The sequence below is a fragment of the Nycticebus coucang genome, chromosome 7, assembly GCF_027406575.1.
Source record: "Nycticebus coucang isolate mNycCou1 chromosome 7, mNycCou1.pri, whole genome shotgun sequence".
NCBI lineage: Eukaryota > Metazoa > Chordata > Mammalia > Primates > Lorisidae > Nycticebus > Nycticebus coucang.
In genome coordinates, this window is record NC_069786.1 from 37157957 (window position 1) to 37175717 (window position 17761).

The following is a 17761-nucleotide window of genomic DNA, read 5'->3' on the forward strand; positions in this document are numbered from 1 at the left end:
AGGAGGTGGCAGGTTCAAACCCAGCCCCGTCAAAAACTGCAAAAAAAAAAAAAAAAAAAAAAGGCATGGAGAAGATACAGAGAGGTAGAAGGCATAGAGACAGATGGGCTTATTGAGAAAGTGTCATGGCAGATAAATAACATCTAGAGATAAAAGACAAAGGTATTAACTGGTAATTTCTGAGAAAATGTACGTTTCATATGGTCCTCCCTAAGATGTTACCAATATATATTTTTTAAATACCAGGGTGGTTAATTTTACACTCAGAGGGTACTATGGGTTAAGTTCAGCATTTAAATCCACGAATTTGGCCAGGTGTGATGGCTCACGCCTATAATCTTAGCACTCTGGGAGGTGAAGCTGGTGGATTGCTTTAGCGCACAAGTTCAAGACTACCCTGAGCAAAACCTGGACCCCATCTTTACTAAAAATAGAAAAACTGAGGCAAGAGGATCACTTGAGTCTGAGTTGGAGGTTCTATGATGCATAGGTGTTATGAAGCTACAGCACTCTACCCAGGGCTACAGTTTGAGACTCTGTCTCAAAAATAAATAAATAAAATAAACAAACAAATAAATAAATCAGTGAATTTGGGATAAAGTAGGTTGCCCTCCAAAATGAGCTGGTCTCATTTAATAGTTCAAAGTGCTGCAACAAACTGCCTTAGACCTTAATCTGCACCAATGGCTATCCTGGGTCTCTAGTCTGCCCAGCAACACATTCTGCAGATTTTGGACTCTTCAGCTCACATAATCATGTGAGCCGATAAATCTCTTTATATATGCATTGGCTCCATTTCTCAGGAGAACCCTGACTAAGATAACTACCATTCACGCACAACGTGAAATTTTGTGATAGGAAAAGTTAGAAATGAAGTCAAGCCTTCTCAATGGAATTAACAGTGTATTATCTTCACAAGTGTGTAAATTATTTACTAGTAAATATAGAAAGAATATTATGTACCCTCCAACAATTATAGCTTATGCATTAACATAGCTTGTCTTTCATTATTTCTCACAAAGTACCCATCAAAATACTAAGTCAAAACTTAACATACCTGATTTGCTTTTTATAAAAAAAATGTTTTTTCAAAGTTATAGCAAACCACATTGTAGTTTTTTTCCAACTGTGTAATTTGAATGTCCTTTTTAATCCTGAAAAATAATGGTGAGAGGTTGCCTTAATCAATTTAGAGCAAGATACTCTTCTTAGCCATCTGTTTCATTGAATTAATAGGTAATTAGTTGTCTCAAACAGAAAATTGCTTTCATAATCATAGACTTCAGAACATATTTGCAAAAAGAGGTCAGAGAAGTAATTAGTGAAAATATTTTGAAAGATAATACTTTTTATATATGTATTTAATAAAATTTATATTATTAAAATGTTTTATCATGATATCCATTATTTTACTTTATTTTATAAACAGGTTTTTTATTGTAATTCACAAACAAAACAAAATTCACCCACCGAAAGTATGCAATAAAGTAATTCTGTACTCACAGAGTTGCGTAACTCTACCAATCTAATTTTAGATTATTTTCATTACCACAAATAAAAAATCCATACTCTTTATTAAAAACTCCCTTTTCAACAACCTCCTCATCATTACAATCAGCCTTACTTTCTAGCTCTTGAAATTTTCCTATTCTGAGTATTTTATATGAATGGAATCATTCAACTTCATTGTATGTATGAACCATGCAAATAAAAGTGAATGTTTTTAAAGTCCAGCCATATTGTAGTGGATACATGAGCTTCGTTCTCTTTAATTGCAGGATAATATTATATTGTATGGGTATTCCACATTTTGTTTATCAAATTCAATAGTTGGTGGACATTCAATTTGCTGATTCTTTTTAGTTATTATGAATAATGTTTCAATAAATATCCATGTATAAGTTTTTGTTTCAATACCTATTCAATTTTCTTGGGAATTTACCTAGGAATGGAATTGTGGGATCATAGAATAATTCTATGTGCAATGTTTTGATGAATAATTAAGCTGTTTTTCAAATTGACTACAACTTTTTAAACACAGCCAGGGTTTAAAAGTTATGAGGTACCAATTTCTTCACATCCTGGTCATTACTTGTTGTTATTGACTTTTTTAATTTTAGCCATCCTACTAGTCATTAAGAGGTATCTCATGTGGTTTGGATTTTTATTTCCCTAATGACTAATGATATCAAGCATCTTCATTTGTTGGTCATTTGTGTACTTCTTTGGGGAAATGTCTATTCAAATATTTGTTTATTTTTAATTGAAACTACCACAGTATTAAAAATACTCAATAAATACACTCAGAATAAATGGAAATTATTTTGGTTTCTCTAATTATCTTTACTAATTAATGGGCTATAGAATTAACATGTGTATATATAGTGTGTGTATCTATATCTTTTATATCTACTATAGAAGAAACTGAATTGAATCTCTAATGAAAAATGCCTGTAGTCACTATCATTAAGGTAAATTGTTTTAATCTTTCTTCTTAAGATCTGAAAGAAACAACCATGCCCCTTATCAACACATCTATTCAATATCTAATTAGAAGACAAAACCAGTGCAAGAGGATAAGAAAACTAAGAGGCCTAGAGAAGAGGAAATAACACTGCCATTGCTCTCAGTTGACATGACTGCATATATAGCACACCCTAAAGAACCTACAAAATATTATGTCTAAAACAGGAAGTTTGCAGGATTACACTATACAAGGTCAATATAAAACTAAATGGTATTTTTATATGCCAACAATCAAGAATTAAAAAATTAAACTTTAAGAATTACACTATTTACAATATAAGATGTATAAGACTTCTACAAAGAAAACTAAATATTATTTATTAAAATTGAAGAAAAGTTGTGTTTCATCTTCATATGCAAGTGTGAGTGATTCTAAATTGGTTTCACAGTAGTACTGAGTACACTGGATATTTTTTTCCATATTTATGATCTATGTACAAATGACTTAATAAAAAAAAAAAAGCCCTTTTAACCTTAGTAATGATGAGTAATTTTTACATATTATGTAACTATTGTATGTATTCCCTCTTTATACTGTTTTCAAGGACAGAATATATTTTAAATTAGTAAAAAAGCAAAATTAATTGATTTGGCTGCATCAATCTTTATTTTTTCCTTGATCCTTGGAATTTCTTAAATGATAACATGTTCATCAGTGGTTCTATATGAATGCCTCTTCTGGAATTATGCACGTTACATCCGATGAAAAGAATAGATAAAACTCTCAATGTTACTGTAATACCATCAATAAAGCTATCAGTATAAAAAAAATTGAAGAAAAGATAAGTAAATGGAATTATTACATTTACAAACAAAAAAGCAGTATTTAATATTGCTAATTATTCCCAATTTATCCTTAGATTTAACGCAATCAAGTCCCAGAACTTTTTTTAGATACCAAGTTAATTTGAAAACTCATGTAGAATTAGGAAAGTCAAAGGAAAGCCAAGAATAGTCAAAATAGTCTTGAAAAAGAAAAGTGTTGGACTTACAATATTGTAAATCAAATAATATTATAAAGTTACAATAACTAACAGAGTATGTAATAAGACTGATAAATTTTACAACAGAATAGAATAGGATTAAGAAGGACACCCACATTTACATGTATATAGATATAAAAGTTTCACTGCAATCTGGGTACAAAAGGTGCAATTTCCAAAATACAGTGCTGGTTTAATTGACTCTTCATATAAACAAAACTCCCTTCCAGATGAATTGCAAACCAAACTGAAAATTTTTAAAAACTAAAATAAATAAATAGTGTTATCCAATAAGATAACCACTGGCCACATGTGCCTATTTAAATTTGAATTAACTTTAAAAATTCATTTTATTAGTAGTAATAGGCACATTTCAAGAGCTTAGTATTAATATGTGACTAGTGACTATCTTATTTACCAGCACAGATAGAGAAGAGTTTCATCATGGAAAGTTATGCTGGTTAGGTTGGTTCTAGAAAATAACAATGGAAAGTATCTTCATGAACGTGGAATAACAAAGGTGTCTCAAATAGTGGGGAAAAGTGCTAACCAAGGCGATTAGTGCTAATAAAGGTAATCAGGATGATAAAGTGAGAAACCTTATTAAGAACTTCTGGTGATCAAACGTGTCAAGCAAGTGAGAAAGGAGGTAGAGAAGATGGCCGACTAGAGACTAGTCTTCAGATTGTCCCACCTCAAAAGTGGAAGGTTGGACTGAGGAGAGCTGAGAGCAATCGCAGCTCAGGTGCAGAGAGCTGGAAGTGACAATAGTGGTGGGGGTTGGGGGAAGCCCACCGAGAAGGGCTGCAAAGAAGTAGAAAGAAGATGAGAAGACGGCCAGTAGCCAAGTGAAAGGATAAGAGTCTTTCTGCTTCTCCACTTGGGTGCCTTTGGCAAGCAGCGAGATGCAAAAATTCTCACCGCATTGGATAGTGCCATGAGGGACCAGAGAACCAGCTTTTTTTAATTTTTTTTTATTAAGTCATTTGTACATAGATCATAAATACATTTATGCCAATATGAGATTCTATTTGTTGATTATTTGTACAAATTGGAGTTCTTACATCCTACTAATCAACATAGCCTTCACCTCAACCAGCTTTCTTCACGCCTTCATGCCTCTTCCTCTCCATCTGCGGCATCCGCTGCATCATGAAAGCCGTGTGAGCCCTAGTTGATTTGCGGCCATGACCCCTATCTTCGGTGGCAACTGTGAGCGCTCCGTGCTTTGAGACCTGTTTCTCTCTGCCCTCACAGAGGGTCACCTGCTGGCAGCTTGGACAGGTGGGCTAGACGGTCACTCTGTAGACACAAGTATGGCCCAGGGAAACCGAGGACCCTTCACCCCACCCCCGCAGCAACCATAAGAGTGCTTGGTGCTGAGAGGCCTATTTCTCTCTGTGCTCCATTTTGTGGAATTGTGCACTAGTGGCCTGGATAGGTGGTGTAGACTGGTATCCGCCCCCACACGTGAGAGTGGTGCAGAGAGACAATGGCCTGCCTAACCCCCTCCCCCACAGCAACCATGAAAGTTCTCTATGCCAAGAGATACCTATCCCAGCTGACAGCAAAGACACTAGTTAGCAGGTCAGGCACCACAGACCACAGGGTAGTTCAAGAGCCAATTTGGGGTGGCCACAGAATACTGGACTAGGACTGGTCTGGGAGAAGAGGGCTGTGAAGTTCCAGGGAGCAAATACAAGAGCTTTTACTGCACCCAGAAGAAAAACTGGGAAAGAGGGTAGGGAGGGAAAGAGATATCTCAATTACACAAATCGGACCCTTCCCCCAGACATAGCCTTCCTGGCTTGAAGAAATTGCTCTGAACTCCTTATCAGCAGCTTCCCCTAGTGCCCAGATAAGCAACCTCTGAGCTGGGTTGAGCCTTAGCAAAACCTCTCAGGCTCCTGAAGTTCACTCATGATCTGTGTTGCTCTTCCCCTCGCCTCAGGGGAAGTAGGAACCAAGCAATCCCCTGGGAGCTCTGGGGTCCCTCCTAAATCTTGGGGCATTCAAGTGCCTCACCTGGAGGTCCAGAGCCTACATGGGAAAAAAAAGATTACCTTGGCAGCTGGCCCCTCACTGCAAACTCTAGGTAAACTACTATCAATGATATGAGGAACAACCCCAAAGTTAAACATAGTTCCTTCCACCAGTACAATCCACCACACCAAGATTAGACTGAGGGATCAATCTCATTACACTCCATTTGGAAGAGGTGAAGACAACAGCTCAGAGGTAACCCAACAAGTTCATCAAACCTACTAAAACACTCAAAGACAACTCAGTACCAGCATTCCTCTTCATGGCACAAATATCAATCTTTGGGGACTGGGAAGTCCATAAGCCAGCCCTAGCACCCTCAACTCTCGATTAAAATGTCAGATGAGAAAGAATCAGTGAAGAACTCCAGGAACATGAAAAATCAGGGCAAAAGGACAACACCAAAAGAAATCAATAATTCCTTACCAATGGATGCCAACCTAAATGAAATGGTTTAAATGACAGATGAAAAATGTTTAATATGAATTGTAAGAAAGCTCAACAAAATACAATGGAAAATAGAAAACCAACACCAAGAAACCACAAAAACAATGTAGGCAAAGAATAAAGAAATTGAAGTATTAAAAAAAATCAAGCAGAGCTTCTAGAAATGAAAAATGCAATCAAGGAAATACAAAACACAGTGAAAAGTTTTAAGAATAAGCTAGATCAAATGAATGAAAGAATTTCAGACAAAACACAGAAACACCATTAAGTTAAACAAGTCAGTTGAAAAGATAGAACAGAGGAATAAGAGAACAAAGTCTACAAGAAATGTCAGATTATGTGATAGGGAAAATATAACAGTTGTGTGTATCCTGAGAGCGAAGAAGAAAATAGACAAGGGTGGATAGTTTATCAGAGTGAATAATTAAGGAAAATTTCCCTGGTATTGGTAGAAATATAGACATCCAGGTACAAGAAGCACATACCACTTCTGGGAGATTCAGCACAAACATGCAGTCACCATGACACACAGTCATTAGGCTGTCCAAAGTAAATATGAAAGAGGAGCTCAGGAGTTTGCGATCAGCCTGAGCTCAAGCCAGACCCCATCTCTAAAAATAGCCCACTGTTGTGGCAGGTGCCTAAAGTCCTAGCTGCTTGAGAGGCTAAGGCAAAAAGGATTACTTGAGCCCAAGAGTTTGAGGTTGCGATGAGCTGTGACACCACAGAAGTGTACCAAGGGCAACAAAGTAAGACTCTGTTCTCCCCTCCCCAAAAAAAGGAAAGATGCACTCCTATGAGCAGTAAGACAAAACAGGTAACAGGCAAAGGAAAACCTATCAGATGAACTGTAGATTTCTCAACTGAAACTTTAGAAGCCAGAATGAAATGGGGATACATTCTCAGTCTTTTAAAACAGAATAAAGGCTAGCCTAGAATTTTGTACCCTGCAAAACTAAGTTTCTTTAATAAAGGAGAAATAAAAACTTTTTCCAACAAGGAAACATGTAGGGAACATGTGAAAACAAGACCTGGCCTACAGAAAGCGCTCAGAATTGCATTATGCACTCATCAGCACAATAGACACTGAGGCAGTGTAAAATCATCCAAAAGCTAAAGTTCAGAGCCCAGATAACACATTGTGTCTACAGGAAAAATAAAACAATAAGGGTCACCCAACAGGATGAACAGAAATTCACTCCTCTTATTAATTCTTTCAACAAATGGCTTGAATTACCCACTCAAGAGACATATGCTGGATGAATAAATAAAAATATATAATACAAGTATCTGTTGTCTCAGGGAAACACATCTAACCCACAATGACTCATTTAAACTCAAGGTGAAAGGATGAAAAATGCTGCTCCATGCAAATGGAAGTCAAAAGAAAGCTGGTATAGCCATTTTCATATCAGACAACACAGACTAAATCAATAAAAGTAAAAAAAATAAAAAGATAGTCATTACAATGGTGAAAGGTGCAATTCAACAAGAAATCTTAACAATCTAAATATTTATGCACCTAACATGGGAGGGCCTGGATTCATAACATAAATCATATTTGATCTAAACAAAATGATAAACAGCAGTGCCATAATGGCTAGGGGCTTCAACACCTCACTAAGAGAAGTGGACAGATCTTCTAGACAGAAAAATAAGCACAAAAACAATGTACTCAAATAGAACTCTAGAAAAAATGGGCCTAACAGACTTCTATAGAATATTCTATTCCAAAACTACACAATATACATTATCCACATGAGTTCATGGACCATTCTCTAAGACTGATCACATCTGAGGCCACAAAACACGTCTCAACATATTTAAAAAATAGAAATTATACCATGTATCTTCTCAGAACACAGTGGCATAACATTAGAAATCAATTCCAAAAGAAACATTCATCTCTACACAAAGTCATGGAAACCAAACAACCTATTGCTGAATGATATTTTGGTCAAGGAAGAAATAAAAATGTAAATCAAAAGATTCTTTGAACTAAATGATAATGGAGACACAAATTATCAAAAGTTGTTTCATACAGCAAAAGCATTACAGAGAGAAAAACTCATAGTATTAAATTCCTAAATCCAAAAGACAGATAAATCACAAATCAGCAATCTAAAGAATAGTCCTCAGGAACTTGAAAAGGAAGGACAAACCAATTCCAAACTTGGCAGAAGAAAAAAAAATAACCAAACTCAGAACTTAAAGAAATAAATAGCAAAAGAATTATTCAGAAGATTAATGAAACAAAAAGTCGGTTCTCTAAAAAGATGAACAATATTGGCAGGCCTCTTGCTAGATTAACCAGAAACAGGTAAGAAAGGTCTCTAATAGCTCTATCAAAAATGAAAAAGGAAAAATCACAACTTATATCACAGAAATACAAAACATTATGCCTGAATATTATAAAAATTTCTATGCTTATATACATGAAAATGTGGAATAAAAGGACAAATTCGTGGAAACACAGTACTGCCTTAGTCTCAGTCAAGAAGAAATAGAAATCCTGAACAGACCCAAATCAAGTATCAAAATTAAAGCAATAATTAAAAAATATTTCAACAAATAAAAGTTCCAGACCAGATGGTTTCACATTTGAATTTTTTCAAACCTACAAAGAAGAACAGGTACATGCACAACATAAATTATTACATAAACTTGAGAAAGAAGGAATTCTCTCGAAGTACATTCTATGAAGCCTGTATCACCTTTATACCAAAGTCAGGAAAGGACACAACAAAGAAAACTACAGACCAATATCCCTTATGAATTTAGATGCAAATATTCTCAGCAATTGAATTTAGTGTCACTTCAAAAAACGATTCACCAAGTGGGCTTTATCCCAGAGATGCAAGGATGATTCAACATATGAACATCTGTAAATGTAATTCACCACATACATAGAATTACAACAAAGACCACATAATCCTTTAATTTCCATGATATATTTTCAATAAAGGGTTGATAGCCAGAATCCATGAAGAATGCAAAAATATCAACAAGAAAAAATAAACAACCCCATAAAAATGTGGACAAAAGACACAAACAGAAGTTTTTCAAAAGCAAATAAAGTAAAATAATAATAATAATAGAAGATGAAAAAAATGCTCAGAGTTGCTAATCATCAAGGAAATAAAGACCAAAACCACAATGACCAAAACCTAACTTCCTTGAGAGAATGGCATTTATCCGAAAGTCTCAAAAGAACAGAAGTTAGCATGAATGTGGAGAGAAAGTCCCACTGCTGGTGGGATTGAAAATTATTCATCATCTCTTTGGAAAGTAGTATGGAGATACCACAAAGAGCTAAAAGCAGACCTGCTATTAGATTCAGCAATCTCACTAGTGGGGATTTACTCAAAGACAAAAAAAAAAGAAAAAGAAATTTTATCAAAGACATTTGTGCATGAATGATTATTGCAATGTAAGTCACAATTGCAAATATGTGGAACAACCTAAGGGCCCATCAATACGTGAGTTGATCTATAAAATGTGGCATATGTATACCATGGAGTACTATGAAAACATTAATAAAAAAGATGAACTAATACCTTTCTAACAACCTAGATAGAACTAGAGACCATTCTTTTAAGTGAGGTATTATAAGAACAGGAAAACAAACACTACATATACTAAATTGGAACTAATTGTTCTCATTCAACCCCATGGGCACACCTGGAATTAAAATTCAGGGAAAACCAAGCAGGTGGGAGCAGACAGGCAGGGACAGATAAATTCATACCTAAAAATGGGTAAAATGCATGATATCTAGGTGATGGGTACACTTATAAATTTGACTCAAACTGTAAAAATACAACTTATGCAACCAAAATGTTTGTACTCTTATGATATTCTGAAATATAAAAAGAAGAAAACTGAAACAGAAACCACAACTTTCCAAAAAAAGACTTGAATACTTCCTACATTTGTGTACAACAATATCTATTGTTTGAGTACCACCCATCACGTTAAATTAATACTGTTAGCTTGAAAAAAAATGAAAAATAAACCAATGTTGCATACTATGAAATATAACCCATTTCCATATGACCTATATAAACTTTAATAAAATCACCACTAATTATTTTTTTTAAAAGAAAGTAATAAAAGCAAGTCACCAAGCATGAGAGGATATGTTAATCACATTTGTCTGGCAATTAAGTCATATTTAAAGAACTTCCATAAATCAAGAAAAAGTTAACTAAATAGAAAAACGGGGGAAAGACTTCAATGGGCATGTCACACAAAAGAGACATCAAATATCCAACCAACATCAAAAATAAGCTCAACGTCATTGATTATCAAGGAAATGGAAATTAAAATTAAAAATTACACTGCACACATACATACATACATACATACACATGTACTGGGATGTTTCTAAATTAATAGTTTGACTACCAATTGTTGATGAGGACTGAGAGTAACTGTAACCATCATACACTGCTATTAGAAGATAAACTGCTACAACTACTGAAAACTGGCAGTGTCTAATAAAGTTAATGTCTATCTATGATCTAGCAGTTACATATAATCTTGAAAAGAAATGTTTAACGTATGTATACCAAAGGGCATGTACTAACATGTACATGATAGCACTATACTTAACAGCTCCAAGTCTGGAACATCTCAGATGTATGTTAATAGTTAAACAAATCAATAAATTTTACTATATTCATACAATGAAATGTTAAACATTAATGAAAATTAATGAATTACTGTAGCTGCAGGTTACTACCTAGATGAATCTACAAACATAATGTTGAATGAAGTAAACCAATTCAAAACTATATATATATGTACACACATACATACATACATGATATAATTATATCTGTGTAAAATTTTAAAATAGGAAAAACTAATTTATGGTGTTGAAAGTCATAAAGATAGTTCTATTTGAGCATAGTAATGACTGGGAAGTAAACAAGGTAGTCTTCGTTCTAATTAGGTTCTTTTTATAAGTGTTTCTGGTAATAAAATGAAATTGATATCACTATAATATTTATAGAGCTAAATATTTATGTTATGTGTAATTCTTTGGGTGTATATTATACTATAATACAAAGTTTACTAAAATAGTTTTTAAAGATGCATTGTGTATTTTTAGTCTTAACTCTGTAGAAAATGTTTTGCTTAAGAATTTTCACTTGAACATTTTGTTAGGAGGGTAGATCTCAAGCTAAAAGTCCTTAACACAATAAAATAAAATTTAAAAAATAATAATAACAGGAACTGATTTAAAATGTTCATACATTAATGATCATGGCATTAGTAATTTATTCTTGAACTTCATTCCATTTAAATCTTCATTATTCTTTTCCCAGACTACCTTGTGAACTAAAATAAAATCTTACACCTCCAGCCAAGTGAGCGGAACGCTCTCTTGGCCAAGGGAACTCCAGAAAAACCATAAAGCTGAGTTGCTAGCCCTGAGGAGAAGAAAGGTCAGATATGGCTCATCATGCCCCCTCCTTGTTTTAGTTACTCTTTATAACAGTAAGATACTAAATCATTAGCCAGACCTAAGGCCAGACAAAAACAAAATTTAAACCACACCTGCAAGCCATCAGTTTATTTAATAGGTCATTTGAGTCAATATATGTTCACTGGCTGGTCTCTGATTAACAGATTTCCTTATTTTATCTTAAATCATTCCAAACCTATAAGCAAAGCTTCATTTCTTTAACCAATTACAAATTAAGAAATCTTTAAACCCACCTATAAGCTTTAAGCCCCTTCTTTTTCAGGCCAAACCAATGTATGCCTTCCATGTATTGATTTATGATTTTGTGTGTAAATGCTGTATCCATGAATGAAAATGAAACTGTAACCTGGCCACATTTTCTCAGGACCACTCGTGGCCAAGTGCTCTGGGCTATTGGTCATACTCAGCTCCAAAAACCAATGCAAATTATTTTATAGGGTTTGAGGTTTGTTCCCCATTAACAACCAGTACTCTAATCTCTTCACATCTCCGATTTTCTCTTTTCTTTGCATTATTCAGGAGTCCTATTAAAAATGAAGATCTGGGAGAGAATTGAAACTCTTCACTTTCTAAACTTTGCCCTTGTTATTACCACTGTCACAAACACATTTTAGATGAATCACATAAAATTTGCAATAGTTGACTTTTTTTACATACAAAAATGATGACTTCATATAGTTTGAACTAAAATGCTATCCCTATTTCTCTGTCTTAGATTTCTTCTCTCCCACTGTCACTCTCCTCGTGAAGTTTTGCATGGATTGACTCACCCTGAAAGGATGTCCCCTTCCCAAGGAAAACATCTTTGCAATCATACTGGTGTTGCTCCCTCAGGACTTCACTTCTGGGTTTGTCTCCTGAGGAAAACACAAGCACTCCAGGCTTCAGCTGGGATAACTGTGTTCAAATATCTACTCTTTCATGTACTTTCTGGGTGACCTTGGATAAATTGTTTGTCCTTGTATAAATCTCAGTCTCCATACTTATGAAAGAGTTGTAAGCATTATGATAATGAATTTAGTATTTTATGTAGCATGAATTACATGCTACATGCTCAATAGATACACATTCAATATTAAAAATAGAAAACAAAAAGTTTCACTTTAAGCAGCTTTTCAGAATCACACACAACTAATTTATAACAAAGACCACCAAATACCCTATGTGATGTGAAGGAAACTCAGAAAGCTCTGTTGGTGCAAATTTTGGAAGTTTTCTTTCTCATTGATAACTATCAACAGTAATATTCTTACAAATACCTCTCTCATCTATATATTTACACACACATATATAATATATATCTCCATAATATCATCCATACATGCCATTAAAATGAATATATATATTATAGATACATGTGGCAAATGGTATTGTTATATTTCATATAATGCTAATTTTATAGTATTATAGTATATCTCCTTCTTTATATATGAATATAATACTAATGATTTTTTAGATTATCCAAGAAATTATTTGTATGATTTGTATGATTTTTAAAATCAATTATGGGTATTGAGTATTACAGCACCAGTTCAATTTATATGTAAGCAAAACCTTTACATTGTCAAGTAAGTCTCCAACCTACAGTTTGTTCCTGTGTTCACTATAAACATTCTTATTGATCCTTCTACTTTTACTATACATTTTTCCCCACTCACTGTTATACAGCTTATTTTCCCAATAAATAAGTAAAGCTAACAAACACATACTTAAAGTCAGGAAGATCTGTTTAATTTGCCTTACTGGCTGAATGACTATGTAAACTCAATTGTATGAATGTGCCACAATCCATTTAGCTAGTTGCAGGGGTCCTCAAACTTTTTAAACAGGGGGCCAATTCACTGTCCCTCAGACTGTCGGAGGTCTGGACTATATTTAAAAAAAAAAAAGCCTATGAATAAATTCCTATGCACACTGCACATATCTTATTTTGAAGTAAAAAAACAAAACAGGAACAGATACAATCGTACTGCCTCATGTGGCCTGCGGGCCGTAGTTTGAGAACCCCTGTTTAGTTTTTTAAAAGTCTTTCCATATCTACTGCACTGCAATGTATATTCTTCTTATACATTTACCATTTTGCATGGGTAAGAATAGCTATAAGATAAATTCTTAGCAGAGGAGTTGCTTGGTCAAGTTTGATACATGTTGCTATAGTTGCCCATTAAGTTGGAAGCAATTTACCTTCTCAACATCCATATATAGTTCTAAGCAGTTGTGTTTTGGAAAGATAATTCTGTGTGAAATTTAGAAGATGGACTGGGGCAAGAAACAATGACATTCAGGATGCTACTTTGGGAGCTAATATGATAATAGTGTATGCAAGTAGTCAAGGCAAAGGCAATAAAAAGTGAAAGGACGTAACAATTTCTGGAAGTATTGAAGTAGTAGAGTTGAGAGCATTGAGATAATGACACCTTTGAATGCTATATCCATTATGCCCTTAAGTATATCTTTTAGTAAATCAATCAAACTGAAGTCCCAATAATTCAAGAGACATTCAGTCCATTACCACCTCAACCTTTGACTGACCAGCCTCTCAGCTTCTCCTGCCAAATTCTCACTTCATGAAAGTGCTACTAAAATGAATTCCCTTTGTCCTATGCCTCCACTAGTCTCCATTAAGCCATTAACACGAGCTTCTCTCTGTCAATACTTTTGGCCTTAAATGTTAGCAAACTCCAAGTTCAAGTATTTGGCCTTTATCATTAAAGCCCAAGGAGGGGGCAAAACTATTTTTAAATAAGCTTCCACGTTTAACCTCCATGTTGTTTCAGGTCCAGCATTAACAATTCTATCATCCTCAGAGGAAAGCTGTCTACACAATTTGCATGTGGAGAAATGTGTGAATTTTTTTTAAGAAACTAAATATTATCAGTGAATATAGTTAGCAATTCTTGATTATTGGTTTAACTCTTCCACCATTGACGAGCCAGTTTCTCAAATCCTTTTGGTGTTCATGAAATACTCTTTCTTCCTGATCTAAGAAGGGACCAATAACCTTCTATCACTACTCCAAATGTTATGAACCTATAAACTGAAAGAATATAGCCAGAGTTAAAATTTTGATGTGATTGGAGAAGAGTAGGACAGATACCTAGATTTTTGTGAAAACTTTATTTATTTATTTGACAGCATCCCACTTTGTCGCCCTCAGTAGAGTGTTGTGGCATCACTGCTCACAGCAACAACAGACTCTTGGGCTCGAGTAATTCCCCTGCCTCACCCTCCCAAGTAGCCGAGACCACAGGTGCCTGCCACAATGCCTGGATATTTTCTTATTGTGGTTGTCACTGTTGTTTAGCAGGCCTGGGCCAGGTTCAAACCCACCAGCCATGCCGCACCTCCCCACTCCTTGCCCCATGTATGCGGCCGGTGCTGCAACCACTGAGCTACGGGTATGGAGCCTGAAAACTTTTATTTAAATGCTTTGGCTTCAAACCTTTTTTCCACTAGTGAATCTCATTTTGGCTCCCTCCCTCCCAATGTGGTACCGCATATAACTAATTAGAACATAAAAAGATGTTGGAAGCTAGAAAAGGCAGAGATCCCTGAAGATCATACTAAATAAAACCTTAAGAAACCCTTTCACTAGTAGGAATTCTTGGATGATGAATTTAGCAAATATAGTAGAAATTTCATAGTTGATTCCCTTCTTATCTAGACCACATCCTTAAATTGACATAATGTGCATACACTAGACATGCGTCACATGTACTTAATAGATGTTCCTTACATTGACCACTTCCATATGTTGACTAGTTTGTTACAGTCAACTTACAGATGTAATACTGTACTTTGATTTGAACTTAGATTCAAACATCATGCTGACATCTCTGAAATCTAAAGCTGGTGAAAGAGTGGTGAAGAAACATAAAACTAAACAAATCTTTTAAAGCAGTCTTGAAATTTTCTGCCTTCCAATTATTAGAGACAATTCTACTTTTGGGGAGCTAGTTTTATTGTTCTGGGAAAACCATGCACTAATAATGTGCTTTTTAATTTTGAGGATGTAAATCAGTGATGTGACTCCAAGGAATGCAATTGCTCTGTAAGATAATATATAGAGGTTGGCTCTGTTACAAGTAGAATTGCTTATCTGCAGATTGTGCTTCCCTTAGAGAAAGTTTTTTTCCAAGGATGGATTTAGAATGTGCTGTCTCTGAAAATTATAACCAGCCCTTGGGGAAATTTTTGTGAAAACAATGGCCACAAGACATCAGCAATTGAGACCTCTATGGACTTAAGGAAAGACCTGAATGCTCAATTAACTCCTGCTTGAAAAAAAAATAAAACGTCCAACTTGTGCACTGGAAATGAATTGTGCTAAGCTAGACATTGGACTAATGGATTTGATTGCTGATGCTCCACACTATTATTATTCAAGACAAATAATTTGTCAGGAAAGGATCTGATGGAGGACTATTGTCTTCCAACAGGATTATTCAAGGCTTTGGGGCAGATTCCACATTGTGGTTGGAGGTGGAATTTTTCTTAAAATCAGTAGAAATATTTATGAAAATCATTTTGGGAAGTCTAACTGGGGACAGACAATGGATTTGGTAGTACTTAGATTGGAAGAAAAGAGAGATATCATTGCCTGTTCTTCCCTGGATAGAACACTCATTTGGATGTGTGGGAGCAAAGGGATTAGGAGGAAAGGAAATTGACCAATGCAACACAGATCCAAGTTGGAAGTTATCTTGTTAGGAACTTCCTAATAGTAAAGTCTAGTGGTGGTACCTTTGGGCTCTGAGATCAACATGACTGGTACTACTTAAACTTTCACACAAGATTTTACTTCATTGTTTTAATTTTCAACTTCTTTAGTGAGAGATTGATGGCAAATTTATGCCCATACTTGAGACACAGGACAAGAAAGGGAAAAATCACATCACATTCAAAGACAAAACCATCATTTGCTCATTCTCCAAATGTTTGTCATACCTGTTACATGCTTGGCACTATTCTAGCTGCAGGTTAAAGACTGTGACCAAACAGTCTATCCCCTTGATGGGGATATCAATGTGAGGAGATCAGTGACATAAATCAGGGGTCCTCAAACAATGGCCCGCTGGCCACATGTGCCTGCCGAGGATATTTATCTGACCCACTGGGTGTTTTTGCCACAGCTGCCTGTCCTGGTTAGCAGCCGAATCATCCCAGCCCACTGGGTGTTTTTGCCACACTGCCTGTCCTACTTAGCAGCCAACTCGTCCTGGCCACAGTGTGCATGTATGGAATGTGTGCCAACTCTCCAACTTCACTCCTTCTCTCAGACTGTCCCGCCCCTCCTTCTCTCAGTCTCTTGACTCCTCTTCTCAATCTCTGGTATAATCGGAGGAGTCACCAGGTTACCTGTGCAGAGCCTGCTGCTGCCTAAGGACTGAGGTAAGAACAAGTTAAGATTTATTCATTTTTTTGAAGTTAGGAGGTCTATTTTTTTTTTTTTTATTTTCCAGTTAGTAGGGCCTTTTTGTGTGTGTGTGGTTAAGGGGGGCCTTTTTTTCTAAAGTTAAGAGCTCTTTTTTTTTCTTTTGCAGATAGGCAGTGACTTTTTTTGAAGTTAGAAGCGCCTTTTTTTTGAAGTTAGGAGAGCTTTTTTTTTTTAAGTTGGTTAGTTGGTTGGGGGTGGTTTCTAGGGGGGTTACATCACAGTGATAACACAAATGGTGTTCAGTGCTAATGCAAATTGTCAGTGCTCAGAGGAAATGCAAATAGTCAGTGCTCAGTGGTAATGATAATTGTAAGTGCTCAGTGTTAATGCAAATTGTTAGTGCTCAGTATTAATGCAAATTGTCAGCAGTCAGTGTTATCGCAAATGGTCAGTGCTCAGTGTTAATGCAAATGGTCAGTGCTCAGTGTTATTGCATGGGAGCCCCAAACTGGTAATCTGCCTAGGGTCCCATGGGAACTTAATCTGGCTCTGCAGACAGCCAAGGAGTAGGAAACCCAATTTAATTGACAGTAAGTGCATTTATATTCTGATTGCTATTCAGTTGTGTATGATGTTGTATGTTGTGTGCTGTGTAAGCCTCAGTTCACACTGTTGAGATCTCTGAACAGTGTGAGTTCAGCCATATACTTGTATGGCTGAACTCGCATTAGATTCAGAAGAAAAAGGCATATGTGCGTTCTTTTTTCCTGCAGTGGAATCTGATCGCATGGGTATTCTCACCCATGCGATAAGATTCCTGTGCGAGTTCACAGATCGCAGTGCGGTTCGCACAGGTTAGTGTGAACTGGAAAGGTAGTGGAGGAACCAGCT

The 17761-nt window shown here is 35.6% G+C and overlaps 1 protein-coding gene across 5 annotated transcripts in view; it reads left to right on the forward strand.

The window, feature by feature from the left end:
* The window catches only part of LOC128590134 (general transcription factor II-I repeat domain-containing protein 2-like), a 92349-nt gene that overhangs the window by 36466 nt on the left and 38122 nt on the right, over window positions 1–17761 (forward strand). Inside the window, exons 2-5 of one of the 5 annotated variants that reach the window (XM_053597312.1) lie at window positions 2500–2718; window positions 11333–11452; window positions 12013–12416; window positions 16626–16884. The exons of 1 other annotated variant lie outside the window; for it this stretch is intronic. The gene's annotated coding sequence lies outside the window, so the exon portion shown is untranslated. The remainder of the gene's footprint in view (window positions 1–2499; window positions 2719–11332; window positions 11453–12012; window positions 12417–16625; window positions 16885–17761) is intronic. 3 more of the 5 variants (XM_053597311.1, XM_053597313.1, XM_053597314.1) reach the window with 3 other exon arrangements.